Source organism: Rana temporaria, chromosome 5 (assembly GCF_905171775.1).
Source record: "Rana temporaria chromosome 5, aRanTem1.1, whole genome shotgun sequence".
NCBI lineage: Eukaryota > Metazoa > Chordata > Amphibia > Anura > Ranidae > Rana > Rana temporaria.
The window spans coordinates 351,796,594-351,815,605 of NC_053493.1; positions in this window are offsets into that span (position 1 = coordinate 351,796,594).

Consider the following 19,012-nt stretch of genomic DNA (forward strand, 5'->3'; position numbering starts at 1 on the left):
TGAAACTGGAAACTTAAATAGGAATATACACTAAAAAGTATATATAAGTGATGCAAATGTCGCACAAAACCATAAATAAATAAATAGTGGATGAGCAATAGTTCATCAATGTGCATGTGTAATACAATCACTCAAGTGCAAATAAAGTCCACCTAAATGTGCTTCTGTTGCAAGGATGACTATCTCAAAGACTATGGGGCAGATCCACATACCTCCGCTGCGCCCGGCGCAGATGTGAGATACGCTACGCCGCTGTAACTTACCTGGCTTTGGTTTGAATCCTCAATGAATTTGCGCCGTAAGTTACGGTGGCGTAGTGTATCTCTCGCGGCGGATTTCAAATTGGGCGGGTAGGGGGCGTGTTTCATTTAAATGAAGCGCGTCCCTGCGCCGAACGAACTGCGCATGCGCCGTCCATAAAAACTCCCAGGGTGCATTGCTCCAAATGACGTCGCAAGGACGTCATTGTTTTCAACGTGAACGTAAATGGCGTCCAGCCCCATTCACGGACGACTTACGCAAACAATGTAAAATTTTCAAAATTAGATGCGGGAACGACAGCCATACTTAACATTGAGTACGCCACCATATAGCAGCTTTAACTATACGCCGGAAAAAGCCGAACGGAAACGCCGTAAAAAAATGCGACGGAAATAGCTAATTTGCATACTCGACGCGGCTTACGACGTGAACGCCACCTAGCGGACGCCGAAAAATTGCATCTAAGATCCGACGGATCTAACACAGATGCCGTCGTATCTTGTTTTGGGGATACCAAAACAAAGATACGATGCACAAAATTTTAAATTAATTTCTTTGAGGATCTGCCCCCAGGTGTTCCAATGATGATGGCCTCTATAGAGCCTACTCTACTTTTTTTATTTTTTTTGCGGATCGGATTGGAGGTAGGCATTTGTAAACAGACACAAGTCCATTTACATCTGCCACTCCTTAGATGTGAATGGTGGATCCGATTGAGTCGGACTGACTGTGTGAAAGGGGCCTAAGGCTTCTTTCGCACTGATGCATGGTTGTTTATCCGTACCACGAGTGCAGCACAGTTCACCTGTGGCTTTCCTGCAGGTTAGCTGCACTTTGCCAAATACTTCTATTATAACCTGAAGGTGTGGTGCACTTTCAGAAAGCTCACCAAACTCACAGGTAATAGAAGTTTATGGCTCAGTGCAAGTAATCAGTTTAAAAGCAGCCCAGTAACCACCGCAGAACAGATATGCCCAAATATACACTGTGATTTTAGTAATAAACTTACCTTTAAAAGAAATATTCTATTCTATTGTATTCTATCCCAGAGCAGAAGGTCGCGGGCCACATCAGAGGGCTCAGCGGGCCACATGTGGCCCCCGGGTCACTGGTTGGGCACCCCTGGGCTAGAGGTTGGGAACAATCTCAACAGTCCCTCAGGCAGGAAATTTAGGGGCCTCTAAGGTTCAAAATCCAGGTTTAGACATAGAAGAATGAGTGAGCCTGGAGAGGAAGAGTGGTTTAGACAGCTGCAAGTTGTTCTAAAACACTTCAGGGTGGCTGCTATAAGCAGTTGTCTTGAGTCCAACCTAGCAAATCTGTTGTGTTGATCCAGGGCAATGTCTCTATGGGATGCTCTACAAGAGCTTGTTCAATGCCCACCTATTCCTTATATGCTTGATGACCACCCCAATCTACTATTCTGTTTATTTGAGTGGCCCAATAATATAATTTTAGGTCTGACATCCCTATACACCCTTTGGTTTTTGGATATGCTAAGTGGGTCAGGCTAATGTGAGGCAGGGCGTTTTTCCAGATAATTGTTCAAAAGGTGTATTGGATATAGGCAAATATAGGCAAATAGGGTCTTAGGTTAAGGTGACCAGATTTTGTAAAATGAAATCCTGACACATATTTTTTTTTTTACTAGTAATAGCAGCAATCAGCGACTCTCTGCCCGTCACCGCCGCTGTTTGCCTCACAGCCTGTCAAGTCTTACTCTCCGGACCCCGGCTACTACTGGGTGGGGAGCGGAGGAAGATCACTCAGAGAGGTAAGGCAATGAGATAAGTAGGCAGGCGGCTGGCCAAGACTTGAGCTAAGGCAGAAGAACATGCGAGCGGAGCTGGATGAGCATGCGCCCGAAATAAATATTCCCTCCACTCCGACCAGCACATGATCGCCAGAAAGGGGCACAGATAATGGAAAAAAATACACCCCCTAAGCTAGTAGGAGCGGGGGTGTGTAATTCAGATTTTTTTTTTTATTCTGCACTGACTGACTTTGAAATTGCCCCAGCCCCTGTTTAATTCCAATCCGGGGACAAAAGCGGGGACAGACTTGGTTCGGGACAGTGTCCCTAATCCGGGGACTGTCCCCAGAAACTGGGGATGTCTGGTGACCCTATCTTAGGTAGGAATATAAGTACAGTTTGGAAGATGTGTAAAAGTCTTGGAATAACATTCATGGTAAGCTCTGGTGCCCTTCCAAATCACAAAAGGTATAATTAGTTCCACACATTCAAATCAAATTGGAAGACCCAAAGCATAAAAAAATTGGCAAAGAGCAGATGGTGTGAAGAGGGGATGCAATCGTAAAAGGGGTTACCGTATATACTCGAGTATAAGCCAAGATTTTCAGCACATTTTTTGGTACTGAAAATGTCCCTCTCGGCTCATACTCGAGTCACCTTTTTGCGCCTGATCTCCCAGACTTTGGCCCCGCTCTTCCTCTACGAGTGTGCAAAGTTTGTTGTCTGGGGGACCTAAGGCCGGGGAGCACTGATTTTTCAAAGTCGGGCACCACTTCAATAGACTCCCATGTTAAACAGTAATTTCTTTGGTAAATTTGGGGACCCGGTACCGGCCGGCCGTAGGTCCTCTGGACCCCAATCTTGGCACACATGTACGGCCGGGGAGCAACGATTTTTCAAAGCCGGGCACCCTTTCTATATTTTCTACCATGTTAAACGTAAGTCTAGGCATGGACACAGTGAGGCATGGGCACAGTGAGGCATGGGCACAGTGAGGCACAGTGAGGCATGGACACAGTGAGGCATGGGCACAGGGAGGCGTGGACACAGTGAGGCATGGGCACAGTGAGGCATGGACAAAGTGAGGCATGCAGATGGACACCCTAGGCTTATACTTGAGTCAATACGTTTTCCCATTTTTTTGTGGTAAAATTGGGTGCCTCGGCTTATATTCGGGTCGGCTTATACTCGAGTGTATACGGTAATTTGAAAACGTTAAAGGTTGCAGAAGCTTACCTGTTTGGGAGTGGTGTTACGTCTGGGAGGGGTCTTGGTGACTTGGGAAGTAGTTGAGAGACACATGTGTACAGTGGAGTTCCTAGGACATAGCAGAAATTTTCCACTCTTTCCTTCCCTGTGTTGTTTCTTTACGTTGTGGTTGGTGTATATTCCAGCAGCCTTGCGGCTGTTGGTCTTTGGAGGCGGTAAAATTTAGGCTAATAGAATCGACACATTGGTGGTATGGTGTCCTTGGGTGCATTCCTGGTAACAATGGTTTAACTAGAAATATAAAAAGTGGAGGTCACTACAGATAGTGAGGTTTGACACCGAGCTGGGATGTTGCAGCGGGGAACCTATGATCATTAAAAGCATACCTCCCAACTGTCCCTGGTTTTGAGGGACTGTCCCTGATTTGGAGCAATGTCCCTCTGTCCCTCATTCTCCTCATTTGTCCCTCATTTTGTTCTGATCCATATAGATGTATATAAAATGCACTTTTTATCTATCAAAAAGTGTTTCCCAGCCCTAAACTTTCATCTGATTTCTAAATTGCTGCATTTGTAAATTCCAAAAGCCAATATAAAGGAATAGTAGTGGTAAAAAAAGCACTTGTGGGTTTAACCAATCTTATTTTTTGTACAATTCTCCTTTAAGTGGGCGTGGCAAGGGGTGTGTCCTATGCCTGCATACTTTTGCTGATAGGTGTCCCTCATTCCCATCTCAGAAAGTTGGGAGGTATGTTAAAAGGCTTCCACAGTAAAATAACTAGATGTGTTTGGTGCCTTCAAAGCCCAGCAAGCTTAGTTGTTTCTGTTTTAAGAAATGTTGTGTTATTTATTTTAATTTAATTAGTTAATAAAAGGCTGTGTTGGCCAGTTTAACTCCAAGCTCGGTGTGGTTTCCAATTTTTCTATGTAAGGGTGCCTGAGTTTGGAGGTGGGGGATGGCCTAGCAGGTATTTGAAAAGTTGGGAACAACTATTCTACAATAGTCACATATCCAACCATCTCAGAGAAGGGATGAATAGTTGCAGATATAAAGTTCTGATGCCGCGTACACACGATCATTTTTTGGGTTGTAAAAAACTTTGTTTTTCAACTTCATCATTAAAAAGGCCTTACCTACACACCATCGTTTTAAAAAAATGCTCTAGCAAAGCGTGGTGACGTACAACGGCACTATAAAGCGGAAGTTCCATTCGGATGACGCCACCCTTTGGGCTGCTTTAGCTGATTTCGTGTTAGTAAAAGACGATTCACGCTTTTCTGTCTGTTACAGCGTGATGAATGTGCTTACTCCATTACGAACGGTAGTTTTACCAGAACGAGCGCTCCCGTCTCATAACTTGCTTCTGAGCATGTGCGGGTCTTTCATGTCATTAAAGCCCACACACGATCATTTTTTACAACCCGAAAAACAACATTGTTTAAAACGTTGTGAAAAAATAGAGCATGTTCGAAAAAAAAAACAGAAGAACCCGAAAAATGCTCTGAAGCCCACACACGATCATTTTAAATTACATTTTTAAAAAATGTTGTTTTTTACAACCCGAAAAATGATCGTGTGTACGCGGCATGAGAGGTTGGAAGGTAATTGTACGACTACGTAGGTGATAGAGTCCGGGCACCATGTAAAAGGAAAGTTCTGCTGACACAGCTGTAGAATTGCCTGTAGCAGTGTCAAGTTCAGGGCAAAGAATTTTGCAAAGTTTGTTTTGAAATTACAGAATGCCTGTAACTCCTTTAGGGCCTGTATTAAATTTGGCAAGTTAATGAGGGGTTCTGCAATCATCTATAATCAGCAATACCAATTTACTGCGTGTATATGGGAGATATATTTATGACATGCTTTTAATTACATCGCTGCTTTCAAGTTGACCCTTGTTATCTGATATCTGACGCAGGCACATCAAGTGAATGTACAAATATATCTACAGTAAATACCTGTAATAAATAAATAATTTTTTGCTAGCTTGTCTTTGTGGTGGCTATAGGAATCATACAATGCTTTGCATGTAAAAAAGGACACCAGAGCTCCACCTGCTGGCTGAAGAGAAGACGATATACTGTATTATTAAAGCTGAAGCTTATTCTGCTTATACTTTGCCTCCCTCATCCACACGCTAATGATATTTTGGAATACATTTTGGAATAAAACTCTTTTATTTTCATTACATATATTTTAGGGCTGTGCAAATTAACTTTTAATTGATCGATTAATCTTTAATTTTTTTGATCGATCAAAATCTTTTTGATCGATTAAAATTCTTTTGATTGGTAGTCACCTCTCCGCCGGCTTCTGGGCCTTCAGGGAGTTCTGTCGGAGATCCAGTAATGTCACGAACACCGGCGGGGCTTGCCGTGTCCATCTGAAGGGCTCCTTTGCTGTGCCTTCATATCTGCATGCCGGCGGGACCTCAATATCTGCCACACGCAAGGGCTGTTACACTTCCCTCTATCACTTCCATCTATCACTTCCCTCTATCAACCTGGGATTCTACAACCATCCACTTGGAGTTGTGATCGTTCCCTTCATGGGACATCTACATGCCGACGGACTGATGTTAACCTCTCCTCATCTGGATTCAGCAGTGGTATCGTTGTACACATTTTTATACCAGTATCATACTTGGCTACAGGTTTTTATGACTGCTTTTGGTACCGTTTGGCATTACTCGCACCATTTTACAGTTTATGTAGCTACATCGATTTTATCTCCAGTGCAATATTTATTTGGTTACCTACTTGAAGACTATAAAAGTTTTAATGCCATTCCCATCGAGCGCTGCCTGTGTGTGCTTTTTGTATCCTGCTATACATTCTTCCAGCAGCTGCACTGGGAATCAGCCTGCAAGGAGATCAGCTAAAAGTAGTTGGATCTGTATGTGTGTTATAATTAATCAAAATTAGTCGATTAATCGATAAAAAAAAAAAAAAAAAAAAAAACGATTCATCGAACAGAAAAATTCTGATCAGTAACAGCCCTAATATTTTTTCTTAGAAACTGTGATGTCATTACTGAGTCTCTGTTCCTCTTTAACTACTTTTTTTTCACCCTCTTCCTGTCTAGACCATTTTTTTAGTTTTCAGCGCTGTCGCACTTTAAATGACAATTGCGCGGTCATGCAAAACTGTAATTAAATGCATCCCCCCCCCCCCCCACAAATAGAGCTTTCTTTTGGTGGTATTTGATCACCTCTGCAGTTTTTATTTTTTGCGCTATGAACAAAAGAAGAGCTACAATTTAGAAAAAAAAACACTATTTTTTACTTTTTGCTATAATAAATATCAAATAAAAAAAAATTAAAAATAATCCTCAGTTTAGACCGATACGTATTCTTCTACATATTTTTGGTAAAAAAAGTCGCAATAATCGTATATTGATTGGTTTGCGCAAAATAGAGGATAGATTTATGTAATTTTTTAATTTTTTACTAGTAAAGGCGGCGATCTACGATTTTTTTTGTAACTGCATCATTGCGACGGACATATCTGACAATTTTGACATATTTTTGGGACCATTCACATTTATACAGCAATGAGTGCTATACAAATACAGGATGGCAGAGGCACCTAGCGGCCGTCATATTACTATACGCGGGATGGGAAGTGGTAAGGACCGAGCCTCTTTTTCAGATGTGTTAAAGTTAAAAACAATTTTTTTTGCTAGAAAATTACTTAGAACCCCAAACATTATACATTTTTTTTCTAACACACTAGAGAATAAAATGGTGGTCATTGCAATACTTTCTGTCACACCGTATTTGCGCAGCGGTCTTACAAGCACACTTTTTTGGGAAAAAATACACTTTTTTTAATAAAAAAATAAGACAACAGTAAAGTTAGCTCAATTTTTTTTATATTGTGAAAGATAATGTTACGCCGAGTAAATTGATATCCAACATGTCACGCTTCAAAATTGTGCCCGCTCGGGGAATGGCGACAAACTTTTACCCTTAAAAATCTCCATATGTGATGTTTAAAAAATTCTACAGGTTGCATGTTTTGAGTTACAGAGGAGGTCTAGGGCTAGAATTTTTGCTCTCGCTCTAATGCCGCGTACAGACGGTCGTTTTTTGCGATGAAAAAAAAACGACGTTTGATGTGATGAAAAAAACGACCGTCTGTACGCGGCATTACGATCACGGTGATACCTCACATGTGTGGTTTGAACACCGTTTTCATATGCGGGTACTTCTGCGCACAAGCTCGTTGGGACGGGGCGCTTTAAAAAAAAAAAAAATCTTATTTATTTTACTTTATTTTATTTATTTTTACACTGTTTTTAAAAAAAAAAAAAAAATGGGTCACTTTTATTCCTATTACAAGGAATGTAAACATCTCTTGTAATAGAAAAAATAATGACAGGTCCTCTTAAAGCGGAGGTTCACTGGTAAATTGCTATTTTTACCCTTAGATGTATGCTCATTTAGTCTAGGGGAATCGGCTAGTTGTTTCAAAATCCGAGCATTACTTACCGTTGTAGAGGGCGATCTTCTCCGCCACTTCCGGGTATGGTCTTCGGGACTGGGCGTTCCTTCTTGATTGACAGTCTTCCGACAGGCTTCCGAAAGGCTTCCGACGGTCGCATCCATCGCGTCACGATTTTCCGAAAGTAGCCGAATGTCGGTGCACAGGCGCAGTATAGAGCCGCACCGACGTTCGGCTTCTTTCGGCTACTCGTGACGCGATGGATGCGACCGTCGGAAGCTTCAAAGTGCTGACGTATATAGTCGTGTGGTGGTCCGGAAGTGATTAACCACTTAAGACCCGGACCATTATGCAGGTTAAGGACCTTGTCCCTTTTTGCGATTCGGCACTGCGTCGCTTTAACTGACAATTGCGCAGTCGTGCGACGTGGCTCCCAAACAAAATTGGCGTTCTTTTTTCACAAATAGAGCTTTCTTTTGGTGGTATTTGATCACCTCTGCGGTTTTTATTTTTTGCGCTATAAACAAAAATAGAGCGGCAATTTAGAAAAAAATTCAATATTTTTTACTTTTTGCTATAATAAATATCCCCCAAAAATATATAAAAAAAATATATTTTCCCTCAGTTTAGGCCGAAACGTATTCTTCCAAATATTTTTGGTAAAAAAAATCGCAATAAGCGTTTATCGATTGGTTTGCGCAAAATTTATAGCATTTACAAAATAGGGGATAGTTTTATTGCATTTTTATTAATACTAATGGCGGCGATCAGCAATTTTTTTCGTGACTGCGACATTATGGCGGCCCCTTAGGACAATTTTGACACATTTTTGGAACCATTGTCATTTTCACAGCAAAAAGTGCTATAAAATGCACTGTTTACTGTGAAAATTACAATTGCAGTTTAGGAGTTAACCACTAGAGGGCACTGTAGGGGTTAAGTGTGACCACATATGTGTTTCTAACTGTAGGGGGGCGGGGCTGGACGTGTGATGTCATTGATAGTCTTTCCCTATCAATGACAGAGAGGCGGTATCCGAGCGCACACGCACAGCCACGCACTTCCGGTCTCACTGGTTGATGGACAACTAGCGGTGGAACGCACGCTAGTGGACCAGGACGCGGCCATCTCTTATCTTGTCTTACTATCCCCACCACCTACAGCCTCAGTGCCGGGAACGGGCACCAGCAACAGTAAGAGGCCATTTGGCATTGTAATTTTAACTTTTGTATATTAAATGGTTTTACACTATGGTGGTATCTCTTCTCCTTTCTTGGTACACCATTTGCTGCAATCGCTGACATTGGAATCCAATGAGACCCTGCTGATCCTCATTTAAATCAAGCCTGATCGACCATATTTTAAGTAATCTGGTCAACACTGTGTGGTAAGGAGCCATCCATTATTATTCTGGTGACCTATAGGTGAAGGCGGATCACTTCTTTCTCGCACTTTGGCTATTTTGAAGATTCACAAGCACTTTAGCATTTGCACTTTTCCCTGCGATTTGGGATTGGATTATTTGCATTTTGCACCTGGACTTGATACAACACTGGATCCATTTTGCACTTAACTATTTATTTGCTGGACATTCTTTTAAAAAAAATTTTTTTTTTTTTTTTTATATTTTATTTATTTTCCCACAGCATTTGGCACTATTGTACTTATAGAGTTTAGACTATAATCTGTTTGGTTTTTCACATAGATTTGGGTACACAGTTATACTGTGTACTACTCAGGCCGAGTACTCACGGCAGGACATGTCCGATGAAAACGGTCTGCAGACCGTTTCCATCGGACATGTCTGGCCGGGGACTGCCCGGGGACTTCTGTTCGATGGCTATACACACCATCGAACAGAAGCCCGCGCGTAAACATTACGCGGGGCGTGTCCGCGGTGTCGCCGCGTCGATGACGCGGTGTCGCCGCGACAATGACGCGGCGACGTGGGCGGGCCGCCTTAAAAATGCTTCCACGCATGCGTCGAAGTCATTCGACGCATGCGAGGGATGCGGGCGGCAGGACATGTACGGTAGGTCTGTACAGACGACCGTACATGTCCGGGCGGACAGGTTTCCAGCGGACTGTTTTAAAACAAGTCCGGGAAACAGTTGTCCGCTGGAAACCTGTCTGATCCGTCCCAAAATGGTCCGCTCGGGCCAACACACGGCCAAACATGTCTGCTGAAACTGGTCTGCGGACCAGTTTCAGCAGACATGTTTGGTCGTGAGTACGGGGCCTCAAACGCACATTGTGACACGCATCCACTATTTTGATATAGCGCCCCTCACCTCACTAGACGATCAATGACACTGCCACAGTGAAGAACAGGGCATCGGGTCCACATGCCCCGCGGGCGAGGTCATGGAGCTTAGGACCGGGTCGCAAACGCGCCGCCGGCGGCGCGCTCGCAACCCCACTGGACTTAAAGAGACACGTACAGGTATGTGATTGTGCCCAGCCGTGCCATTCTGCCGACGTATATTGGCGTGAAGGGTTCCTTAAGTGGTTAAAGAGGAAAATTAACCCTCTGAAACAAACCTGAAAAACAAAAAACCCTGCAAGACAAAGGCATAATCAGCTAGTATGCATAGCATACTAGCTGATAATGTATTACTTACCTCTGATCAAAGCCCCCGCAGCGGTCCACGTCTCCCCCTCCGGCCGCCGACATGTTGTCCCGGAGTGACTTCTGGGTATCGCGGCTTCGTCGCTGTGATTGTCCGGACCCGCGATGACGTCACTCCTGCACATGCGCACGCGAACGGCACAGTACAACTGCATACCTCCCAACATTTTGAGATGGGAATGAGGGACACCTACTAGCAAATGTATGTAGGCATAGGACACGCCTCCCGCCATGCCCCCTTAAAGGAGAATTAACAAAAAAAGGTTAATTAAATCTACAAATAACTTTTTTTTACCACTACTATTCCTTTATATTGGCTTTACAAATGCAGCAATTTATAATTTGGATGAAAGGTTTAGCACTGGAAAACACTTTTTGAAAGATAAAAAGTGCATTTTATATACAACTATATTGATCAGACCAAAATGAGGGACAAATGAGGAGGTCAGAGGGACATTGCTCCAAATCAGGGACAGTCCCTCGAAATCAGGGACAGTTGGGAGCTATGCAACTGAAGCAACAACACATAGTGCCATTACTTCAGTTGACTTAAGTGGGCATGTGCCGCATGATGTCAGCACATGCAAATACAGGGATATCTCCTAAACCGTGCAGGTTTAGGAGATATCCTTGTTAGCTACAGGTAAGCCTTAACCCCCCTGGCGGTATTCCCGAGTCTGACTCGGGGTTACATTTTTGTGCTGCGATCGGTAACCCCGAGTCAGACTCGGGCTCGCCTCGCAGAATCCACAGGCTTGGTTTACTTACCTTGTCCCTGGATCCAGCGATGCCACCGCGCTGTGTGAGCGAGTGGGACCTCGCTCGATTCACACAGTGCCTCTGTGTGCCGCAGATCTCCATTCCCTGCGACGTTATGACGCACAGGGGCGGAGAACGGCGCCAGATTCAAAAAGGTAAACAAACACCTTACATACAGTATACTGTAATCTTATAGATTCTTGTCCCTAGTCGTCTGCCCAGTGTCCTACATGTACTTTTATATAATAAAAACTGTTCTTTCTGCCTGCAAACTGTAGATTGTCCATAGCAACCAAAAATGTCCCTTTATGTCAAAAATGGTTTTAGATCAGCTAGAAAACAGCGATAATAAATTATAACCACTTGCAGAATTGTGCGATAGCGATTTTTGGGGAAATTCGTCATAAAAAAATAAAAGTAATGACAGCGACAATTCTGCAACTGAGCAAATTTCAGTGATTTTGAGTTGATTACATTATTGAATAATTTTTATTATAATTATATTATTATTTGTTACAATTATTTATAGTTATTTATTATATTATAATTTATAATTTTGTTTTTAAAAAAATGTCATACCCGGGATGCCTACTAGACTCTTGTTTGGTCAGATTTAAGTGAGTTATTCCTAAGAATTACAGGTCTACAGTATAAAACGCCAAATTTCCTTGCAAATAATGGTACCGCTTTTAGCACCTAAAATCTGAAATAATCATACCGCCAGGGAGGTTAATGCACACTGTGAGAAGGTTACAGTGTGTAGTGAAATCAGAGTGCACAATTTCAATACAGAAGAGGAGCCTGTACAACTGTGCAAGACTAAAGGGAAGGCTGGAGATCAGCTTTATTTTTTATTTGATGTGGAAAAAAGATAATTATTTTTTTTCCAAATATAATTTTTTTGATGTCTTGACTGTAATTAATAAATCAAGAAAATATGTAGGAAAACGACTTTAAATTCTATTCAGTGCAGATTTGGCGAATGGATTCTCCTACGCATTGTGGGATGGTCAGAGACTGTTAGGATGAACACAGGTGCAGTCATTGGCTTTATGGGTAGAAATTCTGACAGTATTTCTAATCTCTTTAGTTTGGCGTTTCTGCATGAAAAGTCATTATTTCTGATGATTAGGCTTTTACGGGCTCCAGTTGTCCAAATCTAATTTTGGCTGCTGAAACCTATCATTTATACTTTATGTGTGCTTGGCTAATCATCCAAACCATTGAGGGAAACGGGTATCAAGTCTTATCATAACTAGGTGCAGAGCAAGAGAAGGTTAATGTACAACTGAAATTTCTATCCTACCTGATACTAAATTTCACAAGATTAGAGTTACCAAGGAAGAAAATGTGTCTGCTGTATCCAGGCTTATTATGCAGGGCTATTGCTCCTTTTATACAGAGCTATTGCTCCTTTTATACAGAGCTATTGCTCCTTTTATACAGAGCTATTGCCCCTTTTATACAGAGCTATTGCCCCTTTTATACAGAGCTATTGCCCCTTTTATACAGGGCTATTGCACTTAAATTAACAGGTCTGAAAGGAGTGCGCATGCGCGGGCGGCGGTGATGGATGCCTGAGCCGTGAGCTCCGCTCCAGGCTGACACCGCAGCATCCGTAGCTTAGTACACGGCCACCCAAGGTCAGAGACCGACCGCAGGAGGACTCCTCAGGCTAGAGGGCACAAGATAACACATCCCGGTCCGCTGTAATTCGGTGCTGGGAGGCCGCATTTAGAAGCTGGGGAATCGTGAGGTGATTCCAAGATGGCCACCACGCAGTTACCTCAGGCTCAACCGCACAGCCTGAGTGACCTGGGGACATACAGGTCAGTGCCATCCCTGGCCCCTCAAAAAGCCACCCCTGACGCAATAGGGAATTCCACACAGAAGTGCCTCATGCCCTTGGAAGCCAATGGCTCACTGAGTAACATCTTGGCGGCCGAATTGTCTCCCTCATCACAGGGAACTATGGTGCCAATACAACAGAGTGCCCTCAGCCATGACACACATTCAGTGGGCTCTACTATGACAATGGATGACCTGTTCCTTAAATTTTCATCCTTATTGGATAGAGGACTGTCCCAAACTGCAGCAAAAATCACGGGTGATTTAAAGGCAGACTTACAATCCCTGGGATCTAGGATTGAGGCTATTGAGCATAAGATGGAGGAAACGATTGCTGCAACATCCCAGAACTATGGCCATATTCAGACACTCCAGGATCAATTAGATATGGCAATGTCCCGCATAGACGACCTTGAGAACAGATCAAGGAGGTCGAATATTAGAATCCGAGGACTCCCCGAGACCATTCTCAATGTCCCTGAAGCAGTGCAAGACCTAATTAAAAATCTCCTTCCTAACATCTCCACTCAGCATTTGGAACTGGACAGGGCTCATAGAGCTCTGGGGCCCCCCAGGAAAGATGGCTCTCCTAGAGACATCATTGCAAAACCCCATCACTACTCAGTCAAAGAAGAAATCATGAGGCAAGCAAGATCTACACAGGTCATAATGTGCCAGGGACATCAGGTACAACTTTATGCAGACCTGTCTCCCTCCACTATTCAGAGACGGAGATCTCTGAAGCCTCTGCTTCTAGCTCTGACCCAGAAAGCAATCAAGTATAAGTGGGCCTTTCCATTTGCGGTCAAGTTTGCAGTTAATGGTAAACCTTATGCTTTTTCCACCCTGTCGGAAGGGGAGAATTTATTACTACGTCTGAAGCTCATTGCACATGAAGCTGACATGGACACTTCTAATGCTGGCCAAGGATCCAACAAACGTACCATTCCTACCAGTCCCCCTTCTCCCCTGTGGCTGAAGAACAAGAACAAGAAAGCCAGAGACAATGGAGCCACCTGAGGATGGGACTTTCCTGCTTTTCCAGAGTGTTTCTGGGTACCTTGGTACTTGGTCCTAGATGGGCTGATCGAGTCAATTTGATTGTTTCCATGACTGGACTCCATCTTTTTGGTGTTTTTTCCTTCATATTTTTTTTTTATATATATATATATACATCCGGAGTCTTATGGACCTGTTGCTTCTGTTTTGCTCGGTCTGGCCTTGCCTCAACAGGCTCTTTCTATTGCCCTGTCATGACCCTGTTTGGAACGCCCCCCACTGAGAGTGGGGGAGGTGACAAGCCTGGCCATTTTTTTTTTTTTTTGATGCCTAGAAGTTCCCTCCTTTTTGTTTACAATTAGCTATATATATCTGAGGAAGTGGCGCTGTTTTGTCAGGCACTGTTCAGGGGACGCTGTGGACTCCCCCCGCCCGTCTTTGTGGGGTGGTGGGCGCCTGCGGCGATTTCCTGGGGCCATATATATATCAATGGAGATCTCTTCTACTGTCGTGTACTATTGAATTATTTTTTAGCTCGATAATATATCTTTTGGGCGCTCGGTTCCGGTCTGGTTCCAATGCGCCTCCATCCAGCCTTCGGACACCTCATGGTCTCCGAGGGGTGGACAGTTCACTCCTTTTTAGGAGGAGCTGACTGTGGTTTCGACTTTCTGAGTGACTGGGGCTTCTCCCCCCTAGCACTCCTTTTTTCATTTCAGGGAGACCTATGTATTTCTTTTCTTTTCTGTCCTCCCACACCACACCCTTCAATACCTTATTGTTCACAAATATGCCTAACATCTCTTATGCTTACAGGTTCCTCATTCCATCGATCTCTCCTTAAGGGTACAGTCACCGTAGCTCTGACTACCTTAGAACTCAGATTGTCCCGGGACCCGAAACTGCAACGGGTGAGTGGGGGTTATCTTAACCGAGGTGCCGACTCTTTGCTCCATGGCTAACACGTTAGACCTTAATCTCCGCATCGCCTCCCATAATGTACAAGGTATAAACTCTCCGATTAAAAGGAGAAAGGTGATGGACCATTACAAATCTCTTCATCTGGACATCATTATGCTACAAGAGACACATTTTCCTATCCGTTATAGCCCCACATTTCTACACTCGAACTTCCCTCAATTCTACTTAGCTAGTGCCAAAAACAAAACCAAAGGGGTGGCAATTCTGTTCTCCAAGAAATGTGCTTTTACCAAAATTTCTGATACTATTGACTATTGACGGGAGGTTTTTACTAGTGAAGGGTAGGATAGGGGATCAATTATTCTCCCTGGTGTCATATTATACCCCCAACAGGGGACAGGCTAAATTTTTCAAATCAATGCTTGACACCCTTTCTCCCGAACTAGAGGGTACCATAGTTTTCGGAGGGGACTCTAATACAGCCCTGGATCAGGGCTTAGACAAATCTAAACCACCCGGGTCCCGACTGATACGTCCCACAAGAGAGAGTCTTAAAATTGCGAAACTTCTACATGAATATGGCCTAGCTGATGCATGGAGAGAACTCAACCCTTCTAAAAGAGATTACACTCATTTCTCTCATCCACACCTTACATATGCTCGCATAGACCATATCCTTACCCCATCTACCATACTTCCGGATGTTCTTTCTGCTTCGATAAGGGACTCTGCATTGTCTGACCATTCCTTAGTTATCATATGTCTTAAATTGGGTATCCAGGGGGGGGACACGCATGTTTTGGAGACTGAATGAGTCTTTGCTCTCTGACCCAGCCAGAGTAGCGGAGATAGGTAAAGCCTTGACGGAATACTTTAAGCTTAATGACACAGGGGAAGTCTCCAAAGAAACGCTTTGGGCTGCTCACAAAGCTTACATCAGAGGAAAGCTCATTCAGATCTCCACGCAGGTAAAACGAGAAAGATTGGCTGAAATAGTTAAATTAGAAACTGAATATATTTCCCTTAAGGCTCTACATAAAATGAATCCTTCCGGAGTCCCCACATCCCTGCTTGACAATGCCAGATTGGCTCTCAACCTCGCTCTTACGACCCGAGCAGAGAAATCTATCAGGTGGAGTAAACATAGATTTCACTCCCAGGTAGATAGAATTGGCCCCCTCCTCGCCTCCAGACTCACCCCTAAGTCCAAGATGCTGTCCATGCCTAAAATCAAAATTGGGGGACTCCCTCCTACAACCAACCCATCCAAGATATTAGAAGCTTTTCATGGTTTCTACTCACGCCTCTATGATTCCCACACCCGACCTACTACTGATCATACAACATGTTTGCTAGAGGGGCTTCCTATCCCTTCCCTGTCAACAGCCCACAGAGAAATAATGGACTCCCCGATTACAGAGGAAGAGGTGATGGAGGTAATTAGGGGTCTCCGTTCTGGGTCGGCACCAGGGCCGGACGGTCTTCCTATTCCGTACTACAAAACTTTTCTAGACATTCTGACACCACATATGGCCAGGTTTTTTAACTCTAAAGCCAAGGGTGACCCTTTTGACTCACAAATAAACACAGACTTTATCACCGTGATTCCCAAACCGGACAAAAACCCAGAAGATGTTAACAATTATCGCCCTATTTCCCTCATTAACAATGACCTTAAGGTCCTCACAAAAATTTTAGCCAATAGATTGGCAGGATTCATAGGACAATATGTCCATTGTGACCAGGTAGGATTCATACCCGACAGACAAGGCCCAGACCAAATTAGACGAGCAGTTGACCTGGTATCAATCTTACAAACCAATTGGTTAGGAGGGACCCCCCAGAAGGGATTTCTATTGTCTTTGGACCTCCAGAAGGCCTTTGACTCTGTGTCTTGGTCCTATATCTTCAACATACTTGAGATCTGGGGTTTTGGGACCAGATTCATGGGTATTATCCGGGCCCTTTACGCTAATCCTAGAGCACTCATCAGAATAAAGGGACACTACTCCAAACCTATCGAAATTAGAAGAGGCACTCGACAAGGTTGCCCTTTGTCTCCTCTAATATTCGCCATTGCAATTGAGACTCTGGCAATTGCCATACGACAGAACCCGAATATCTTAGGAGTCCAATGTGGGGATCAAACTCACAAATGTGCCCTCTTTGCGGACGACATACTGCTGTTCTTGACCTCCCCCATCTCCACCCTTCCCAACTTATATCGCACGCTTGAAGATTTTTCAGGCCTATCGGTCAATTTCTCAAAATCACAGGCACTCAATGTCTCTCTGCCCCCTCAATTAGTTTTAGACCTTAAAAAATCTTTTAATTTCAGCTGGAGTGACTCCTCTATCCAGTACCTGGGTATTGCCCTAACAGCCAAGACTGAGACCCTATACAGCCTTAATTACCCCCCTATCTATAAAAAAATGGAGGCTGATCTCAATATGTGGTCTAAATTTAACCTTTCTTGGTTGAGTAGGGTCAACTCAATCAAAATGACTCTGTTCCCAAGATTATTATACTTATTTCGCTCCCTCCCAATTCCAATAAGGAGAAATCACCTAAAATCCTTTCAAAGTAAATTGCTTAAATTTATTTGGGGTACATCAGGGTATCGTATACCGCAGGATACGCTTTATCGTCATAGAAGCAAAGGGGGTTTGGGCCTGCCTGACCTTCACAAATACTACCTAGCAGCTAGATTAGCACAATTTTCTGCATTATACTCCAGATTCAATAGACCGGATTGGGTCAATATTGAGAAGCAAGCTGTTCCCACTATTCCCCTGGACTATCTATTATGGTCCTCCACCAAATCCCATCCAGCTATACTTTCCCCAGTGTTATCTCAGTCTTTTGCCTTGTGGGATCGCCTTAAACACAACACCTGTCTTACATCTTCTACCCGTCCTTTAGCTCATATTTTCAATAACCCTGACTTCCCTCCGGGTCTACGACCCACAGAGTTTAAGTGGTGGCTGGACAAGGGGCTATATCGGATAGGTCAATATTTTACTGCTAGTGGTCCCATCACCCTTAACTACTGTATTCACACTCTGAAACTTCCTGATTCTGAGAGGGTCCACTTTAATCAAATTTCACAATTTTTACTTAGTATCTGGAAGTCCAAACCGCTACCCCCTGATTTCACTTCCTATGAAATTTGGTGCGGACAAGCAATGGGGCGGAGAGGAGGCATCTCGGTGATCTACTCAGCCCTCACTCACCCATTGGTTAAAACTTCTTATATGGTGGCTTGGGAATCTGACTTTCATTGCAGCATTAGTTTGGAGAATTGGCATAAAGCTGTCTTCAGATCATTCCGGGGCATTCGGAGCGTTTCCTTAATGGAGGCAAGTGTCAAGGTTATTACCAGATGGTACCTTACTCCATCCAGATTAGCCACCATGTTCCCTACAGCAGATCCCCTCTGCTTTAGGGGGTGTCAGCTGTGGGGCACTATGGCCCACATTTGGTGGGAATGTCCTAGGATCCGCTCCTTTTGGAGAATCATCTTCAATATGATCTACAGAGTAACAGGACACCGGATCCCTAGGACTCCCAATATTGCCTTACTGAATGCCCTGATCCCACAGCTCTCTAAATCTACACAAAAGTTGATCCACTTTATATTACTTAGCACCAAAATTGCCATTGCCAAATCTTGGAAACAGCCCAGGCCACTCATTTCGGTAGTTAAACAGAAGGTTTCATGGATCATGATTCAAGAAAAATTGTCCAGCATTCTGGAGAATTCATCTGAGGTGTTTCATGAGACTTGGGCTCCTTGGGCGGATTATGTTGGTATTCTCCTAGTTCCAGAACCTGAATAAGTTTGACGGAACATATGATTGGAATTAGGCATTATTCTTCCCCTATTCTCCTTATCCCTTTCCCCTTCCTTTTTTCTCTTTCTTTCTCCTTTCTTTACCTCTTTTGCTATCCCTGTTGATGGGTATATTCTTGACTGCCTACTTAAGCAATTACTACGGGGTTACGGTTCTTAAATACTTTAGAGGGGAGGGGGGGTTTGTTTTCTTGCTTTTCATTTTCTAGGAGGGGTTCTCCTCCTGTTACCCTTGGGTTTCTTTATTTGTCTGGCCCGCATTAGTGAGAGTAATGCGAGATGGGGTGGGGGGCTGGGGGAGTCGGGGGCCTTACTCTTGGCACAGCAGGTTCCCTAAT